The sequence below is a fragment of the Leucoraja erinacea genome, chromosome 7, assembly GCF_028641065.1.
Source record: "Leucoraja erinacea ecotype New England chromosome 7, Leri_hhj_1, whole genome shotgun sequence".
Taxonomy (NCBI): Eukaryota; Metazoa; Chordata; class Chondrichthyes; order Rajiformes; family Rajidae; genus Leucoraja; species Leucoraja erinaceus.
The window spans coordinates 64,021,431-64,042,732 of NC_073383.1; positions in this window are offsets into that span (position 1 = coordinate 64,021,431).

Here is a 21,302-nt window from a genome sequence, read left to right on the forward strand (position 1 = left end):
TTTCTAATGATTTCCTGGCAAAGGTTAGGAACTTTTCAAGCTAAACTATATTCTTGTAACATCTTAACTCTTGACACTTTAGAATGTTTTCTTTCAAGCATGCTTTCTAAATCCTTGGGGCAGACACTGGGTATTAGAAAAAAAGGAAGAAAAAATTACAATTGAAGTGCTTCTTTTGTAATTTAGCAGAAAAGTGAGATTCTGTTTCACTCTTACTGAGAGTTCTATGATGGTTTTAAATCAGTAATGACCGTTTAATGCTATTTGAGTTTTCTGGAGAAAGAGTTACACTGGTATCACATAACCAATAGACAAACAAGGAGAGGACGTACGTGCTTCAGACCGGTTTTCACATTCATGCTGCTCCCTTGCTGAAAGTAACATAATCAAAAAGAACATATAAGTTTTATCATACAATCTAGGAACATATAGGTTTTATTCTACATGTAAAAATAGTTATTTGTCTCTGCACTCACATTCTGTTTACCATTTTATTTTTAAAGTCCTTTTGTCAGTCAGCGGTGAAATAGTATCAGTTGAAGCATAAATGGCAGCATTTGAATACTTTATTGGTGTCATTTGTTTATTGTGCCAAATCTAAGGTTGATAAGGATTGAATGAATGATAGGTGAGAGTTAGTGCCCCTTATTCTCATTTCTAGCTGTGCACATTGACTATAATTACGATGGTGTAGGATGCAAGAATAGTGTTAGCTTTCAAGCTAAATATGGATTCAATTCGATTAGACTCGAGCTGTATTGGGTTCATGAATATCTAAATTGTTACTCAATTCCAAACATTGCAAGGCAGATGAGAGATTAGAAGATTACTGAATGTGGAGATTTTACTGGAAAATAAGGTTTACTGGCATAACAGAAAAATAATATATTACTGAAAAAATATGATCCGTTTTCTGACTACACCATTTCTATGCATTATAAAAATAATCATAATTCAGACACACACATTACCAAATCATGTGTTTTTACTAACATTTTCATATTTGTCCAAAATAATGATCTCTAACTAAACTGTATGTTATATCCCTTAATACTGCTTTTACCCTGACCTACATGTCTAACATTTGATAAAGCAAAGTAATAAAACAAACTGCCAATATAATATTCTATCTGTAGTTTATCATTATTTCAGAGTTGAGGCATTAGGTCAATAACCTACAATTGATGACTAGCACTTTTAACCAACTTAGTCAGTTGAAGGAGTATTATTTACTGTAAATAGGGAATCAATCTGATAAATGTGATCTGATATCATTTCATCCCCAATTTCTCCCATTACAGGGACCATGTTTGTTTTATAAAACTGTGGATCAACATTACAGCTCTTTCAATTTAGCTAGGCCACTTAAGAGTACCCTTTAAAGACAGTTGTTAAGGGAAAAGAAACCTTTGCTCAGTGTGTAAAATTCTCAGCGATGTCAATTAGGACGTGACATGAGGCAGTTCAAACACATTTTGTGCAGTGGTTCTGCAGCCAACAATCCACAGGGGTTTTGTTGCATCAGTTCAGCTGGTTTTAAACCCAGGTCCCACAGGCAAAAGTGCAGTGTTCTCAAGACGATGAGAATTTAATATCCGCCAGTCCACCATCAGCATTAGGTAACTTGGAACAAGGCATTCTTGGCAAGGTGTAACAAGCCGAATTGTAGTCAGCTGTTGCAACCACTGGCCCATCCTTTGCAAGTGATAAACAAAAAGAAAGTCGAGATAGGATTGGGTCTAGCATAAACAGGATGGTCCACAACTATTGTTAACTTTCCTGCGAGTAAAAAAAGGTCACCATGGAAAAAAATTGATATTTTTTTTACTCGTAGGTTTAGTCGTAGTAGGTTGTAGTAGGTCGGCATGTTAGTCGTAGGTAATTGAGGGTAGTCAAAGGTAATCGAAGGTAGTCGAAGGTAGTCGTAGATAGTCTTCATCAGTTGAAGGGAAGTTGAAGAAGATCGAAGGAGGTCCACGATGTTAAGCCCGGCAGGCTCCCGCGTTTGGAGCTCCTGAAGTTTTTCTCCAACAGAAGGCGCCTAATCCACGATGTTAGGCCGCAGTGCGGACAGAGATACGATACAGAGACAGAGATACGACAGAGGTGCGGACAGAGATCCCAACCCTCACCCTCCACATAAAACAAGCTAAAGAACACTAAAACATACATTCAACACATACTAAAAAACAACAAAGAAGGAAGGGATGAGACAGACTGTGGGCGAGGCAGCCATTGCTGGCGCCACCCGGTCTCTTTCAATGATGCAATGAATGCTGGAAGTTATTTATATGATAAAGACTCAACCTTTGTTATAGTCACTGGTGTTCTCTTTGGTTCATTGACATTAGTATTAACAAAATGCAAAGGTTGGATTCTCACCTTTTGAGCAATTGTCGCATTTTCCCTTCATGTCCTGACTCTCACCACTCACGCACCAGAGGTGTCTTTGCTAGACAACCAATGAAATGCTCTATCCAGTAACTTCTGAGCATTTATTCAAAAAGCATCATTGTACTACCCAGAAACTATCTTTGCAACAAATAAAAAAACTGAATCAACCAGGCAATTCGTGAAGCATGGTGAGGGAAAACTATGGTTAATATTTCAAACTCATCGGGTCATAGGCTTGAATATTCACCCTATCTTCTCCATTCCACAGATAATGAAGATCTTACAAAATGTATGTATAGGAAGGAACTGCAGATGCTGGTTTATACCGAAGACAGACACAAAGTGCTGGAGTAACTCAGCAGGTCAGGCAGCATCTCTGGAGAAAATGAATGGGTGACATTTCGGGTTGGGGCAAAATTTATATTGTATCATAGAAACACAGAAACATAGACAAACTGAAAAATGATTTATTATAAATACTGAGCATTACTATTATTAAACTTATCTGAATTACTGTCTTATGTGCCATTCACAATGTTAATAATATACGAGAGAAAGTAGATTATTGGTATAATGTTTGCACAGAGGCATTATGAAAGATGCAAAAGATTAAATGTCACTCTCATTTGTCTAATAATGCCTAATAAGATCCCCTGCAAATAACAGTGAAATTGGACAAACAAATGTTGGCTTTCAAGCAGTTCCTGACAGGAATTATACAAGGCCCCTTATAGTTCCTGATTTAGAGACATAAGCTATTTAGAGTCTATGACTCTATGACTAAATGACAGATTGCATACAAAATCATAAGCTAAAATGGGACCTGTGAGGTATCCTCAGGAGCTGTTTGTAAAGTTTACAGTTTCCGTCTCATTGTTAAACTGATCACTGGGAAGGGTGTCAAGCCTTGAAGGAAAGCTCCCTGCTGGAACCTACAGAACATCTGGATAAAAGGTTGCCATGGAACTGAGGAAAACCAGATGGTGGAGGACCATTAAGATCTTCTCTGTGAATTGTCACCACTCGCGACGTGGTCTGCTCCAACCGAGCCTCTTACTGCAGGCACAATTGCAATATTTGAATGACCGAGGGACCAGTGATTGGGGCAACCAGCTCCGACGACATTAACCAGAGCATTGAAAAGCAAGACTGACTGGTGCTATGTAGGGAAATGTTATGTCAAGGGGCAGATCCTTTAACTGAAGTCTTGACTTGACGATGCTGACCTCAATGTGATGAACTTCCTCGTGTTGTTGTGTCTTCAGTTGCACCATTTATTTCAGCAATGAAGATGTACATTGCATGACATGATAGTGACTGTTTGCAACTGACACAAATATTCTGAGATGAATTATGCACAAAGGTAATTGGACCAATGCCCATATATATATACTAGACCAAGTACAGACCCGTTGGGTCTGCTCCTTCAATGCCCGTTCCCTATCCATAGCCCCCACAGGCGTGGTCTTCCAACTCAAGCTGTTCCCGAACGTAAGATTCCAACATTCCCCTTGCCTTCCTCAGCAGTGATCTTTAAAAAAAATTCCAATTGCACTTGCTCTGCATATTGCAATAGCAATTCGCCCTCCCCCTGCTAGTCGTGCCTGTGTGACGTCATCAGTTGAAGCTGGTCGGTTTGAAATTCAAAGACATCATCATTTGGTGCTGGTCTGTTTGAAATTCAAGGTAATTAATCAGTAATGTCGAGAAATAAAGCATAAAATGTTCAGTGAAGGTGACGTTGGCCACAAGGGGAAAAAATGTGAATCAGAATATATAAAAATCTTGTGAAAGTTGGCATTTTTAGAGCTTTAATCACGAATAACGTGTCAAATCTAGAGACCAGCCTCTGCTAGCTGAGCCATTGTGACATCATCATTTGAAGCTGGTGGTTTACATTTCAAAACCTTTTGACTTTTTTAGACTTTTAATTAGTAACTAGACTAAGTGGGACCCATTGGGAGAGCTGGTACCCAATGCACTATTCTACCTCTACACCAATTCCAATATTGGTGGCCAGTGGGAGGGAGGGGGGCTTTCTGGAGCGCTAGCTAGTGAGTTTTGGGCCAAGGGGACTGGTTTCCAGACGGCTAGTATGGACATTGTGGGCCGAATGAATTATTGGGCTGGCAGCTCAGTCAGTTAGGTCTAGTGGACTGGCAGCTCAGTCACTCAGGGCTGGTGGGCTGGCAGCTCAGTCACTCAGGGCTGGTGGGCTGGCAGTTCACTCATAGCTATTCCTTGAAATACCATTTCAAGCAGAGTGCAGGCCACCAAATACAATTTCATAGCATTTCAGGCAGAGTGCAGTCCACCAAACTCAATTTCAGGCAGAGTGAAGGCCACCAAATTTCAGGCAGAGTGCAGGCCACCAAATTCAAATTCACAGCATTCCCGGCAGAGTGCAGGCCACCAAATTCAATGTCATAGCATTTCCGGCTATTAAGGGCTAACAAATAATTTATTGCAAGCAAATTGCAGACACACAGAATGGGGGTGTGGGTAAGGGGGGGGGGGGGGGGGGGTAGAGAGAAGGGGGGTGTGGGGAAGGTGGGTGTGTGGGGAAAGGGGTTGTGGGGAAAGGGAGGGGGTGTGGGGAAAGGCGGTGTGGGGAAAGGGGGGTGTTGGGGAAAAGGGGGGTGGGGTCCCCACTCTGGAAATGGGGGTGGGGAAGGGCGGTGGGGTAAGCACACTCATCTTATTTGAAATTTGTTCTGATTAGTATCAGTTATATCCATGTTGATCATACCTTTATTTGTCAACATCAGACTTTTCATATGGTAGTCACGACAAGGCATTTGCAATGGTGTGCCAGATGGAACTATTGTATCCAGTTGTACACTGTGTGACAAAAGATAGATTGATTCACTGCAGTATCCACCAACCACATGTTTTACCTGGTACAACCATTAGTGACAGGCTCCACCTAATCTGGTCATTTTTTAAAATTTTGTTTAAGTATTGCCAGTTGAATCTCAACATGACTTACTATAGTATGTGGAACTGGTCTGGATTTTCAATAGCCTGGCTTTACAATTGGTCTGATATAAATGGCTAGTTATACCCATTTGTCACAGTTTTAGAACATTTTTTTTTTTACATTTTCAACAATGTCCAAAGGTGTGAAGTTGAATTATTAATACTGAAAACATGTTTTCAATCCAACTGAACTGTCTCAGCCAGTATAGGTTTGTCTAGCTTCATAGTTTGTGAATGTGATAGGTTCTTGTACTCACTGTTTATTGTGTTGTATTTTGCCCTTCATTTGCTTCAATGTCTGCAGGAAGCCGGAGACCGGACCAGAGCTTCAGCGGCGGCGCAGTACTGGATTCACCGCGGAGCGGGCGATGCCTTACCTGGGATCGCCGTTTGAAGCTCCGGAGTGTTGGGCCTGCTGCTTCAAAATCATGGAGCTGTGATTTGCAGAGCTCCCAGCCACGGGTTGCGCTGACTTCAACATCGCGGAGCCCTGGGATCCCTTTGCCGAATGGCCGCCAGCGTGAATCTTCGCCCAGCTCGGCCTGTGGACTCCGGGAGCCGCGGTCTCCGGTAAGAAGTGGCCGATTCGGAAGTCCAAGCCACTGAGGGTGTTCTTCCGTTCCGACATCGGTGTTCCATCATCCCGGTGAGAGGGCCTGAACATCGGGCCACCCGTAGCGGTGACTGCGGGGGGCTTCGGGAGGCTCCGATCACTGGTGAACATCAAACAACATCAAAGAGGAGGATGACTGAACTTTGGTGCCTTCCCTCACAGTGGGAAACTTTGATTCCGTTGTGTGGGGATGCTTATGTTAAAGACTATCGTGTTCTGTGTTCTTTTTTTTATTCTCATGGCTGTATGGTGACCCCCAAATTTCACTGTACCAATTGGTGCATGTGACAATAAATGTCTATTGAATATCTTGAATCTCTTGACTGTGGAATGCTGCTACATCAATTGCTTGGTGTGGATGGACGTCTGACATTCCTGGACACCATTCCCTTAGAAATTATACATGCACACATGAATGGCAGGTTTTGAATGATTGAGAGCTTAGATTGAAATCATTCTACCAGTCCTTACACATATTATTATGTAAGGCAGATTCTCAAGACACAAAAATTGTAATGCTCATTAATGAAACAACATTCTCACTAATTGTCGCAGCCTTGTCCAGATTTAAGCTTTCAGCTATTTCTGACATCTCAGGATTGAAATAATCCTCCAGTTCCTGTGCAATATTTTAAAATAAGATATATATTTTTGCCTTGCATGACGGAAGAAGATTTATCAGCATGGCCTTGTGCATCTGGTCCAATCTGTTTGTGAAATATTGCTATTAACACATTTCCTTATCGTCACTTTGGGCCCTCACTGCTATTCTTTTAAAAGAACATGCTCTTTAGTTCAGACTTCAGTCTGAAAATGGGTCTCGACCCAAAACATCATCTAGTCCTTTTCTCCAGAAATGTTACCTGGCCCGTTGAACTAATCCAGCATTTTGTGTCTATCTTTGGTGTAACCACGAGGGTCAATTCACGGGAGCCAATTATCCTGCCGACCCGCACCCCTTTGGAATGTGGTAGAAATGTCGAGCACCTGGAGGAAGCCCACATGGTCACAGGGAAAATTTGCAAATGCCATACAATAGCACCCAAAGTCAGATTTGGAATCAGGTCTCTGGCACAGTGGGGCAATGGCTCCACATGCTGCATTACCATATCAACCTTATACAGTATGTAGATAAGATTTATTTATACAATCACTGGTTATATGTTGAGACTTCAAACTGGCAGACATGGCTGCAAAACAGCCATATCTTTTCTTGTGCAATAAGTAATGAACACATGCATTCACAGATAATTCATGTGCAGCTTTAAAGATATTCTGCAGTCATACATAAAAGTGTATCCAAAGTTGGTCAAAGAAAGACTTTTCAAAGAATTAAGTGATTGCATTTGCTCAACTCTACTTCAAATAGTTAGCTTAAAGGTGTTTCTTGTTCACTAGAGGTAAGCATTCACTGTTAAGTCGAGCACATTCCACAATATGCCGCTACTTCAAAGTGTGCTTTAATGTTGTGAATGATATTTTCAACCTGCCAGTGTTAACATAATTACTGACAGTCAAAATAGGCTCCTATGTTCTTCAACCTTAAGAATCTGGAAAATTCTGACAACATTGGGCCTTTCTGTTTGATATATTAGAGTAATGATCAATGATATTAATATTTGATGTGATTATAATAATATTAATGTTTCTTTAATGTGCTAACTGAACAACTTTTAAACTCCTCAGGGAAAGGGATGAAAAGCTTTCAAAAACTTCAAATGAATCTTCAGACAAGTGCAGTGCAAACCTGATTGATGCAGGAACTGGGAATGCAGCATTTGGAGTAGGTTTCCACTACCAATATCTGTCTTAAAGGTGCGATCCTCTCATTGGATTCATTCATTGACAAATCCTTTCCAGTAGTTCCTCCTGTGCAAAATAACAGTTGAATATTGGTGGAGGGCTTCTAATCTGTTTGTGATCAGCAGTTGGCAGCAATTACAGAAGTTTGTCTTATCTTGAGATGATGTAATTTTTGCTCTAATGCCTATGCTGGATCACATTTCTTTGTGAGGCAATATGAAATCTGGCTGTGTTGATTTATGTTTTGTTGTTTATATGCTGTAGTTAAAGAGGTAAGTCAACATGAGCTAATATAAAGGACTGGTACAATTCTCAACACAATACGTTACAATCTAAAGGTTCATAACCGTTCCATTTTCATGTGAACTGGAATGTAGTCAAAACCAAGAACAAAGAATACTTACACAAATGCATTTAAACACTTTGTATGGAATCCAATACATCAGCAAAAATGTATTTCTCCAGTTTTGGAAACTGCTTTCCCAGAGTTTTAGAATTTAGGTCTCTGAATCATTTATAATAGGCACGTTTTTTGAGATTAGACAGAATGTGACACAGCTTGAAAATAAACAGTGTTGACCTCATGGCTTCATACATCTTTTCTAAAATTCCTGCAAAGAAAGAAAGATTAATATTTTATTTTTTAATCTCAATTAGTTCCCATGTAAAAAAAAAAATCTCTGTCTTGAAAGCTATATCTCATCGCTCAGTTATGTTGCCTGATGGTCTGCATCCCAGGGTACTTAGGGAAGTGGCTCTAGAAAACGTGGACGCATTGGTGATCATTTTCCAATGTTCTATAGATTTAGGATCAGTTCCTGTGGTTTGGAGGGTAGCTAATGTTACCCCACTTTTTAAGAAAAGAGGGAAAGAGAAAAAACGGAATTATAAACCAGTTAGCCTCACATCAGTGGTGGGGAAGATGCTGGAGTCAATTATAAATGATGAAATAGTGGCACATTTGGATAGCAGTCACAGGATCAGTCCAAGTCAGCATGGACATACGAAGGGGAAATCATGCTTGACTAACCTAGAATTTTTTGAGGATGTAACTAGGAAAATGGACAAGGGAGAGCCAGTGGATGTGGTGTACCTGGATATTCACAAAGCCTTTGATAAGGTCCCACATATGAGATTAGTGGGCAAAATGAGAGCACATGGTATTGGGGGTAATGTTTTGACATGGATAGAAAATTGGTTGTCAGACAGGAAACAAAAAGTAGAGATTAACGGGTCCCTTTCAGAATGGCAGGCAGTGACTAGTGGGGTACCTCAAGGCTCGGTGCTGGGACCGCAGCTATTTACAACATACATTATTGATTTAGATGAAGGGATTAAGAGTAACTATCAAATTTGCAGATGACGCAAAGCTTGGTGGCAGTGTGAACTGTGAGGAGGATGTTTTGAGGATACAGGGTGACTGGGACAGGTTAGGTGGGTGGGCAGATGCATGGCAGATGCAGTTCACTGTGGATAAATGTGAGGTTATCCACTTTGGTGGCAAGAACAGGAAGGCAGATTATTATCTGAATGGTATCAAGTTGGGAAAAGGGGAAGTACAACGTGATCTGGGTGTCGCTGTTCATCAGTTACTGAAAGTAAGCATGCAGGTACAGCAGGCAGTGAAGAAAGCTAATGGCATGTTGGCCTTCATAACAAGATGAGTTGAGTATAGGAGCAAATAGGTCCTTCTACAGTTATACAGGGCCCTAGTTAGACCACACCTGGATCGTTGTGTGCAGTTTTGGTCTCCAAATTTGAGGAAGGACATTCTTGCTATTGAGGGAGTGCAGTGTAGGTTCACAAGGTTAATTCCTGGGATGGCTGGACTGTCATATGTTGAAAGAATGGAGCGACTGGGCTTGTATACACTAGAATTTAGAAGGATGTGAGGGGATCTTATTGAAACATACAAGATTATTAAAGGATTGGACATGCTAGATGCAGAAAAAATGTCCCCGATGTTGGGGGAGTCCAGAACCAGGGGTCACAGTTTAAGAATAAAGGGTATGCCATTTAGAACGGAGATGAGGAAAAACATTTTCACCCAGAGAGTTGTGAATCTGTGAAATTCTATGTCTCAGAAGGCAGTGGAGGCCACTTCTCTGGATGTTTTCAAGAGAGAGCAAGATAGAGCTCTTAAAGATAGCGGAGTCAAGGGATATAGGGAGTAGGCAGAAAAGGGGGACTGTTTGTGGATGATCAGCCATGATCACAGTGAATGGCGGTGCTGGCTCGAAGGGCCCAATGGCCTACCCCTGCACCTATTGTCTATTGAATCACTGACTTATGCTCTTTTTCTCCCCCTTTCTCTTTCCTTACTTTAACTGAGTCCTTCTACAATAAAGCTTGACAACAAGTGGAAACAGATCACATGAAGTGACACAGCTGTGTTTTAATTTTTTATTGCTCTATGGCATAATATAATATGGCACATAAAAATGCTAGCTCACGAGCTCCTTTCTTTCTATTCTTCACTATGTGTCAGAAGACACAGGACTCGCACTATGCTTCAGATGATACTGGCAAATTGGAAAAGATGGAACAAGACAAGCAACACATACAGTACAAGGTCGGATGCTAATTTGATTTTTTTTTATCCATTCAACATCACCACCCACAGTTCGATAGCTTATGCCTTTTTAGGCCACTCGAGGATAACTAACCAGATTTATCCTTAACCACCTGATCACCAATCAAATTAATGACTTCAGAAACATGTTCAAATCCATCACAGCAGCAGCTGACTTTAATTTCAACCTATTAAAAATATTCACAATGTTGGTCAAAAATATACCCTGGATATTGTAAGACCCCTTCCCCCAACTGATTCATTAATATCTTCAAGTGAGGAAATTGATCCTTCAAGAGCCACAAGAACATGGTTGCCTGTTAACTGCCCTCTAAAATAGCCTAGCATGTAAATTAATTCTAGGCCAATTAAAGAAGATCAAAAAAGACCACTGAAGGCATGTTAGTTTAATCACTTTTCATTCATTCACACAGAGAGTGGTGAATCTCTGGAACACTCTGCCACAGAAGGTAGTTAAGGGCAGTTCATTGGCTATATTTTAGAGGGAGTTAGATGTGGCCCTTGTGGCTAAAAGGATCAGGGGGTATGGAGAGAAGGCAGGTACAGGATACTGAGTTGGATGATCAGCCATGATCATATTGACTGGCAGTGCAGGCTCGAAGGGCTGAATGGCCGACTCCTGCACCTATTTTCTATTTTCTATGTTTTCTATGACCCACTGCCCATGAATGACAAGTGATTAAACCCATTGCAGGAGCATTGCAACCAATGTTACTGAATTAACCAATTCATAAACTAGACTGCAAATAGTTTTCAGAAACAAGTACATTGTAGAAGCATAGAGAAGATATAGCAAACAACGTTATGGGACAGTAAATCATTGTTTCCCTTGGAAATACAAAAGGGCTGCTCCCATTGTTAACTGCATACTATTTTTCATTTGTAGGGCTAAGGTAAGCAGTGAAAGAAATGGTCAATGTTATAGTTGTAGGTTAGATTCCACAGCCAGGTGACCTGCTCAATTGTTCCTACAGTCCGTCTGTGATATGCAAGTTCAGCGCAGGTGCTTGCAATATGGCTCTGATTGCATCTCACTACACATGACCTTTGACAAGCCTTTAGTTCCCTTTAGTTCAATAAATAATCACCTTTTGCCCAGCACAAATGGTCTAATACATACATTGCAGGTAGAATGATGGAAGATCAACAATACGGCTTTCAATCAACTTTTTTGATGGCAACTGATTCTGTTCCTGATTTCATGTCCTTGCCTTTCAACGATCAGACCAAAGAAGCTGACAACCATTCATGATTTTTCCTACTATATTAAAAGCACAAGTAATCTAATTTTACCTCTTATAAAGAGGCCATCAAGTCTAAACTGACGTTCAGATGATTGCGCTGAAATATAGATATACCTATTGGCAAAGTAGAGAGATAGGTGAAGCCCCAGTGTAGCAAAGCAAAAACTATATAATCTAGTAACAGGAATAATAAGACTATTTTCCTTTCCATTCATTCATCCATATGCCTATAATCACAGCATATGAAATTGAAAGGGCCAATGTAAATTGATGAGATTAAAAAATGTATGACAAACATTAAGAACAAAAATGTTATTGGAGCTTAATGGATACAATCCCTTGTAGGCAGATATAATTTTTTGTTGTCCTATATTTATCTCTATTGTCTAGAAAACAATCAAAGGATAACACAAAGTGAATGATAGTTTAGCTTAAAGGAGACACATATATTGTAACTAGATGGAAAGGCATAGAATTACATCACTTAAAGGCTAGTATGGATAGACAGGCTGTTTAACCTATCTGTGCCTTTTGTAATTTTCTAGATGATTATCCTCCCACTTTAACTATCTATCCACACTTTGCCTCAGAATATGTCTATTATTTCATCCATTAGTAATTAATCCTCTACATAAATAAATAAATCTGAATTTCAGCAAGTTCTCCTCTCTCAATACTCACTGTGTAAATAAATTACAGTTAAAATAAGTTAAGGGCCTGTCCCACTTTGCGATTTTTTCGGCGACTGTGAGCAACAGTGACTGACGCCCGTAAAACCATCACGTTGTACGACATACACGCTGACGTATGCTGTCCTGCAGGTGACACCCGATTAGGGTCAGGGTTAGGGTTAGTGTTATGGCCAGGGTTTGGGTTATGGTTATGGTTAGGGTTAGGGTTAGGGTTTGGGTTAGGGTTAGGGTTAGGGTTAGGGTTAGGGACCACAGATGGGCTGTAAAATATTCTTCCTTCAATGCATGGATTTTAAACATTAATATATTAAAATTAATACAATTAAATCAATTGTGCAAATGAAAAGATGTCTGAGTCGTTCAGTTTTATTTACAGATGTATTGGTAAGTTTTATTTACAGATGTATTCCAGATCCAATCACCGTCTCTACCTTTTCACAGGGATGGATTCAGTGAGTGTAGACTGAACTCCCCTCTACCCTCCACCCCCCCCTTCCCCCCTCCACACCCCCAGCGAGAAGAATCACCCCTCCCCCCTAACCCTAACCCTAACCCTCCCCCCCTAACCCTCCCCCTAACCCTAGCCCTAACACTAACCCTAACTCTAGGTTGATAGGCTTGGTCTCCCATTCTCCACCCCCCCCACTTTACCCGATGCCCCCCATTTGTGGACCCAGCCTGCGACCAGTGATCCCATACACAGTATCCCACACACGCTAGGGACAATTTATCCAAACCTGTGCACCTTTGGAGCGAGGGAGGAATCACTAACCCTAACCCTAACCCTAACCCTAACCCTAACCCTAACCCTAACCCTAACCCTAACCCTAACCCTAACCCTAACCCTAGCCCTAACACTAACCCTAACTCTAGGTTGATAGGCTTGGTATAAGTATAAATTGTCCCTAGTGTGTGTGGGATAGTGTGTGGGGGATCGCTGGTCGGTGCGGTCTTGGTGTGCCGAAGGGCACAGTATCTCTCAACTAAATGTGACACAAGTTTGTTTAATCTGTCTGTTGTTTTCACTTCTTTTCACAGGATACATTCACAAATGGAATCGTTTCTACAAATCCAGACTCAAAACCTTTGAAAATTCTGAAATCCCCTTAGGTTCTCTCGTCATTCTTTCTTTTGGGGAGGAAAGAAACTTTTGCTCAATCATTCCTCTTAAAACATTTCTTTTTCAATCTCCTTTTTCCTTCTCTCTCTTAATCATATATATTTTTTGTTCTTCCTATTGTTTCATTTTCGGTATCTAAAGAACACTTCATAATTCAGATTCCATACTCTCTGACATTCTGCAGAATATTTCATTGGAACTGGCTGTGCATTGGAGAGCAGAAATTGCCAGAATATCTGCTACAGAAAATATTAAAAATATACAGCACTTCAGATAGGATCTGTGGAGACATTTCTTCATAACTTCATTAATGCACGACAAGACTCAAAGAAAAGTCAACTACGTGTCACCTTAAAGCAGAATCATTAATCAAGAATATAGAACCGGAAAGTGTCCCTATTCTGTAAATACAGTGTGATTTAGAACATCCAAATCAATGTTGAGTCAAGATCAGAAGATGAAATAATTGAAAGAATGAATGATGGGATGAAGAGCGAGAGAAGAGACAGAGAGATAAAAAGACAAAGAATCTTAACAGAATTTTTTTTGTAATTCATTTATATCTGAAGGAGTCATTGTTAAAAGACTAAGCATTTGTTATGACTAATATTTATGAAGAAGGCAGATTATGTGTGTGTTTTGTGATTGGTTGCATGGATTAAGATCTGAGCAAGCTCATGGGAAAGATATCACCTGCAAGTTGTATTTGAAGTTGTTCACTACACTGGCCTGGGCTATAATTGCTACTGAGTCATTATTACTGCGTAGACAACCTGGAACTCAATACTGAGTAACAATGAAGAATTATCTGAGCACAGGGACTACTGCAGAGCACTAAGAAACCAACTCACCTTCACCTTCTCTAGAGCAATTAGGAATGGGCATTTAGGAATAGTCAATACATGCAGCCTTGCCATTGAAATCCAGAACCAACCGTTTTGTTCAACTCCATATTTGAGAACTATTTGTTGAAATTATTTTACTGAAAATATCATATTGATAGTAATTGTTATAATCCAAAGCAGATATGTGTTAAAATTCATAGAGCTTAAGTAATCTTTATAGAGGCTTTTACAACTTTGTTTTAAAATGAAGGTCAAATTACTAATGATAAATGAAGCTCAACTATATTTCACTATGGTAAATTAGTCCATTAGCGCCAATTATGGCAATGTCAAATGACACGTACAGCACCACTATTTTCATCCAATTTAGTTACTTTGTGTTGGTGTTACTATTAATTTGTGATTAACTGACTTCATTTCACTTTCTGAAGGTGAATTTTTATTCAAATTGAATAAAAATTGTATTGCAATGTTAACATATTGTATTTATAGACTACCTTCGGAGACATAGGTAGCATCAATTGTTCAAAGTACACAGGAATAAAGGATAATTGATGGTGTTTTGAAAATTTAACATAAGATTTAGCATTTGTCGTAAATAAACTGCCATTTGTCAAGACCTAAACATTTTGTTTTTGTTTTGATTGTTTGCAATTTTAAACATCAGAACAGGATGTTGTCTGATTTTCAGGAGTCAAGCATCTTCATTAAAACATTTCAAGATAATCACAGAATTCTTTAGTCACTTTTTTCTTTACAAGCTTGCCTGCTCAAATAAATAATGACATAATATTATCCAAGAAAAATTCTTAATCTAAATCACCAGTTTCAATCCTAGTCTTTATTATGAAGCCTTCAATTTCTATGATAGGCACCTTTACTGGACTACCCCAGCAAACCACTTAGCATACAAATGGCAATGTTGCAAAAAATAAGGTCCAACAGTTTAGGAGGATTGTAGGTTGGTAATTAATGCTTGCTGGACTCATCAATTGTAAGTAAAAATGTACACATGCAGCCCATATATTTGATTATAGATAGTCCTTTTGGATCAAAGATGACATTTATACTGTAATTTTGTTGTTTCTGAGGTTTAGTTTAGTTTACTTTAGTTAGTTTAGTTTAGTTTAGAGATACAGCGTGGAAACAGGTCTTTCTGCTCACCTAGTCCGTGCCGACCAGCGATCCCCGTACACTAAGCTCTGTCCAACACACTAGGGACAATTTACAATTTCACTAAAGCCAATCCGTCTTTGGAGGATGGAAGGAACCTGGAGCACCCAGAGAAAACCAACGCAGCCATGGGGAGAATGTACAAACTCTGTTCAGACAGCACCCATAGTCAGGATTGAACCCGAGTCTCTGGCGTTGTATAACAGCAAGTCTACCGTGAGGCCACTGTGCTGCCCATTGTGCAATTGACCATTGTGCAAATTACAGACACTTCCACAGATAGCAGATGGTGGCTGGCAGGAGACCAAGGGGATGGTTAGGGCATTGGCGGAGTGATGTACTTCTACCACCTAATGCATAAACTTGACATTCTCAATACCATCTCAAATGTTCCATTCCCACTTTGACCAGTCATGGGTCAGAGGTTTCCAAACATTAGTGAATATATTGCATATATGTCTTCAAGAAAGGTTTGAGTATATCCTTGAATCTTTTCTGAAGAATGTTTCCAATCCGAAACTTCATCCATCCATTCCCTCCTCAAATACGGCCTAACCCGCTGAGTTCCTCCATCATTTTGTGCTTTGCTTGAATCTTTTCTGTTGGCTGCCTAGTAATCTCTTCTCATGATAGAGCTGGGAAGAGTGATATTTGGGGGGAGGGGAGGAAATCGACAGTTAGATAAGCAAATAACTTGATATTTTTACAACCAAGCTGACTGAATCCAACTGGAGCCTCCTGTTCCAATACTGTTGACATAGGTTCACATGCCCTTCCAGTGAACTAGGGGAATTTCAAGAGAAAGCAATGTTGGTGGTGGTGTAGGTAGTCCAGATCACTGTGTTTTGTGCCAAGTCTGAGATTTCATTTTCATGTACTTTTTTTCTTCATTTGGTCAAAGATTGTATTAGAATACCAAAGATGATGGTGAATTTCTTTACCATCCATGTAAGCGTAACTAATTTACCTGCAGGTATAAATACAACTTTCAAATTACTTGATTGAAGCAAGTTGAAAGTTCAGATTGACTTTATTCCATTGGAACTTTAAGGCTACATTGCATCACGGACCACATGGTTTCCTGCTCCACTCTTCCAAAAGTGTTTGTAGTTGATTGATCTTCATATTTTGAGCTAGATTTTTCTAAAGCTCCTGAATCAGAACTTGGAAGAGATGAGTATCAATTAGATAAAAAGAAACAACAAGCTGGAGTAACACAGTGGGTCAGGCAGCATCTCTGGAGAACATGGACAGGTGACGTTTCATATTTCAACATCAGACTGATTTGGTAGAGCTTGGAGAAGGCTGGAAGGGAGGTGGAGACAGACAAGTGATAAGGGGGGGGGGGGGGGGGGGGGAATAATTGGCAGATGGTTGATAATGGCCTGAGTTGAAAAAGCAAAACGTGTGAAAAACAAAAAGAGGAGTGAATTGTGTGGCAGAGAAAGGAATATAGGTGGAAAGAGACGGGAAGATGGGAGAGGGGAGAAATGGGTATGAATCCTGGTGGGGCACAGGGAAGAGAGCGGAGCAAGAGAAGAGGAGGGGAAAGAGGGGAGGGGGTTGGTTGTAAATAATTACATACAATTGGAAAATTCAATATTCATATTGTTGGGTTGCAAGCTAACCAAGTGGAATACAATTAGACAGGTTGTGTAACAAGCTTAGGACACAATTAATAAATTCTTACTTGGTATATTAGATTTGCAGATAAAATATGGATATCAAATAGTTAATTTTTTTCTGTAATTATTGAGTTACTTTTTCAACTTAGCATAACTACGTTTTGGAAGGATTTGGCATCTATCATATTCACTCTGATAAACACATTTCTGGTCACAATGTTCAAAGTGGGAAACTAAAAGCCGAAAGGCCAACTATGTAAACTGTCCGACACTAAAAGACTGCTCTGTAAACAAGAAATAAACATGCAAGAATAACTTTCCCAGCTGCTCGGCTTATTCCAGTAAGTCTATGTAGATCAATATCCAGAAAACAAGCATCTCCATTTTGAAAGCCCCATGAATGCCAAATCCACATAACATGCCAGAGCACCTCATCTGAACTCTATGGGATAGCAATGGCATCCGTAACCCTCCTTTTTTTCCCTCAGTCAGCAAACCTCAGCATACCAAACATGGACCAAAGATGTTAATCTGATTAGTGATGTAAGAGTAAAGGGGCTGTCCCACTGCAGCAACCTAATTGGCCAGTTTAGAAGAGTTTAGGAGAGTTTGAAAAAGTGTCATGTTGAAGACCTCCTTCGACTATGTTGAAGATTAACTTCAACTAGCTTCGACTAGCTTCGGGAAAATTTGGACACGGAACAGTGGAGAGTGAAAACGACTTCCTTCGATCCCCTTCGACCTCCCTTCGACTATGTTGAAGACTATCGACGACGACCTTCGACTACCCTCGATTACCTACGAATAACATGCCGAGCTACTATGACCTACTTCGACTATACCTATGAGTAAAAAAATATTGTTTTTTTCCATGGCGACCTTTTTTTACTCGCGGGCATTTTTCAGCATGTTGAAAAATACGCAGCGACCTAGCTGAGGCCTCGAGTACGCGGGGACTACTCTCGAGCATGAAGGAGAGTTAAGAGCCTGTCCTACTGAGACGACTTTCCAGCGACTGTTTTTGACCTTCAAGCTTGAGGGCACTCGCCTGGAAAACCTCGAGCTGGATCGACCGTCAGCGATGAAACCGCGAGCCGGATCGCCCGTCTGCACACACATACACACACACACAAACAAACACATCGCAAAGGCGGGGTCCAGGGAGAGCGGGGGAGCGCTGTCTGAAATTCACACCCATGATGAACAGGAAGGTAAAAGATGGCTGGCACAGTTTAGTAAGGCCTTTAGAGAGCGCGGATGGGGGGGAGAGAAGGGGAGAGGAGGGGGGGTAGAAGGAGTGGAGACACTTTTAAGAAGCCAGACAACATTTAATTAAGTTTAGCGGGCATTCGTACCTTTTTTTCTCAACAAACTTTATCTTCGACTACCTTCGATTAACTTCGATTGACATTGACTACGAAAAAATAACATTATGACCTACTACGACCTACCACGACTAAATGCATGAGTAAAAGAATATCTATTTATTCCATGGTGACTTTTTTTTAATCACGGGCATTTTTCAACACATTGAAAAATACGCCACGACCTAGCTGAGGCCTCGAGTACGCGGGGACTACTCTCGAGCATGAAGGAGAGTTAAGCCCCTGTCCCACTTTCCCGAGTTAATCACAAATTTTCCCGGGTTTTCCTCTTGATTCAATAGAAAATAGACAATAGGTGCAAGAGTAGGCCATTTGGCCCTTCGAGCCAGCACTGCCATTCAATATGATCATGGCTGATCATCCCCAATCAGTACCCCGTTCCTGCCTTGTCCCCATAACTCCTGACTCCGCTATTTTTAAGAGCCCTATCTAGCTCTCTCTTGAAAGCATCCAGAGAACTGCCTCCACCGCCCTCTGAGGCAGAGAATTCCACAGACACAACTCCCCGTGAGAAAAAGTGTATCCTCGTCTCCGTTCTAAATGGCTTACTCCTTATTCTTAAACTGTGGTCCCTGGTTCTGGTCTCCCCCAACATCGGGAACATGTTTCCTGCTTCTAGCGTGTCCAAGCCCTGAACAATCTTATAGCATTAGCTACTCTCCAATCCACAGGAACAGATCCTGAGACTATAGAACATTGGAAAATTATCACCAATGCATCCGCAATTTCTAGAGCCACTTCCTTAGGTACCCTGGGATGCAGACCATCAGGCCCTGGGGATTTATCAGCCTTCAGTCCCATCAGTCTATCCAACACTATTTCCTGCCTAATGTGGATTTCCTTCAGTTCCTCTGTCACCCCAGATCCTCTGGCTACTACTATATCAGGAAGATTGTTTGTGTTCTGTCTGCTTAGTGAAGACAGATCCAAAGTACCTGTTCAACTCATCTGCCATTTCCTTGTTCCCCATAATAAATTCACTTTTTTCAGACTTCAAGGGCCCAACTTTGGTCTTAACTAATTTTTTCTTCTTCACATACCTAAATATGCTTTTACTCTCCTGCTTTATATTCTTGGCTAGCTTACCTTTGTACCACATCTTTTCTCCCGTATTGTCTTTTTAGTTATCTTCTGTTGTTCTTTAAACATTGTCCAATCCTCTTGCTTCCCGCTCATCTTTGCTACGGTGCACTTCTTCGCTTTAATTTTTATACTGTCCCTGACGTCCCTTGTCAGTCATGGTCGTCCCTTTCTCCCCTTGGAATCTTTCTTCCTCCTAGGAATGAGCTGTTCCTGCACCTTCTGTATTATTCCTAGAAACACCTGCCATTTTTGTTCCACTGTCATCCCTGCTAGGGTATCTTTCCAGTCAATTTTGCCCAGCTCCTCCCTCATGGCCCCATAGTCCCCTTTATTCAACTGCAGTACTGACACCTCCGATCTACTCTTCTCCCTCTCCAATTGTAGATTAAACCTGACCATGTTATGGTCACTGCCTCCTAATGGCTCATTAACCTCAAGTTCCTTTATCGCAACAGGTTCATTACATAACACTAAATCCAGAATTGCCTTCTCCCAGGTAGGCTCCAATACAAGCTGTTCTAAGAATCCATCATAAAGGCACTCTACAAAGTCTCTTTCTTGGGGTCCAGTACCAACCTGATTTTCCCAGTCTACCTGCATGTTGCAATCTCCCATAACAACCACAGTATTACTTTAACTACATGCCAATTTTACACACGAGAGATAATGTATGGTGGACAATTAACCTACCAACCCACAAGTTGGTTGGTTGGTTTATTATTATTGTCACGTAATGAAATACAGTGAAAAATAAAAGTTTTGCATGCTATCCAGGCAAATTATGCCATTCTTGAGTACATCAGATGAAACAGGCATAGTGCATAATGTAGTGTCACTGCTAGAGAGAAATTGTATTGTATTGTATTGTATTCAAATTTATTGTCATTGTCTCAATTTGAGAAAACAAAATGAATTTCCCTTACAGGCAGTATAATAAAAAAAATCACAAAAAAAAATAAATAATAATAATAAAAATAAATAATAAATAAATAATACAACATATTAAAAATAAAATTGAAATTGAATTAAAAATTTAAAAATTAAAAAAAAGCACAAACACAGAAAGTCCACGACACAACATAACATAAATGGCACCAAGGTGAGGAAGGCACCATAGTCCAGCCAGCCTCCCCTCCATGTTCATCCGTGGACGGGGCCTTCCCGTCGCCGCCCCGGGTGGCCCGATGTTCAGGCTCTCACGCCGGGCTGGTGGAACGCCGACGCCGAACCCCGACCAAAGCAACAAGATAGTTTTGACTTTGGGATATTGGAGGAAACCGGAGCACCGGGAGGATTCCCATGTGGTCATAGGGAGCATGTGCAAAATTTAATCAGATTAAACCCGGGTCCAGGTGCTCTGAGGTCATGGTTGTATTAATTGTGCCACTGTGCCGTCTTCAGTGGTAATAACTAAAAATAATTATTGCATACAGCTGCATAAGACGCCGATGAGAATGCACCTGGAATATTCTGCACATTTCTGGTCATCATCTATAAAAAGGATATGATAAAGCGAGAAAGGGTACAGAAAGGAGTTACAAGGATGTTGTCAGAAGGCTTGAGTTATAAGCAGAGATAGGAACAATTGGGACTGTTTTCCCCGGAGCGAAGGAGTCTGAGGGGTGTCCTTATCAAGGATTATAATGCCAAGTGGGACATAGATAGGGTGGATGGAAACAATCTTTTTCCCAGGATAGGGGAGTCACAGAGGGTGGACTGTATATGAAATGTGCTGCTGAGGAGGTGATGGAGG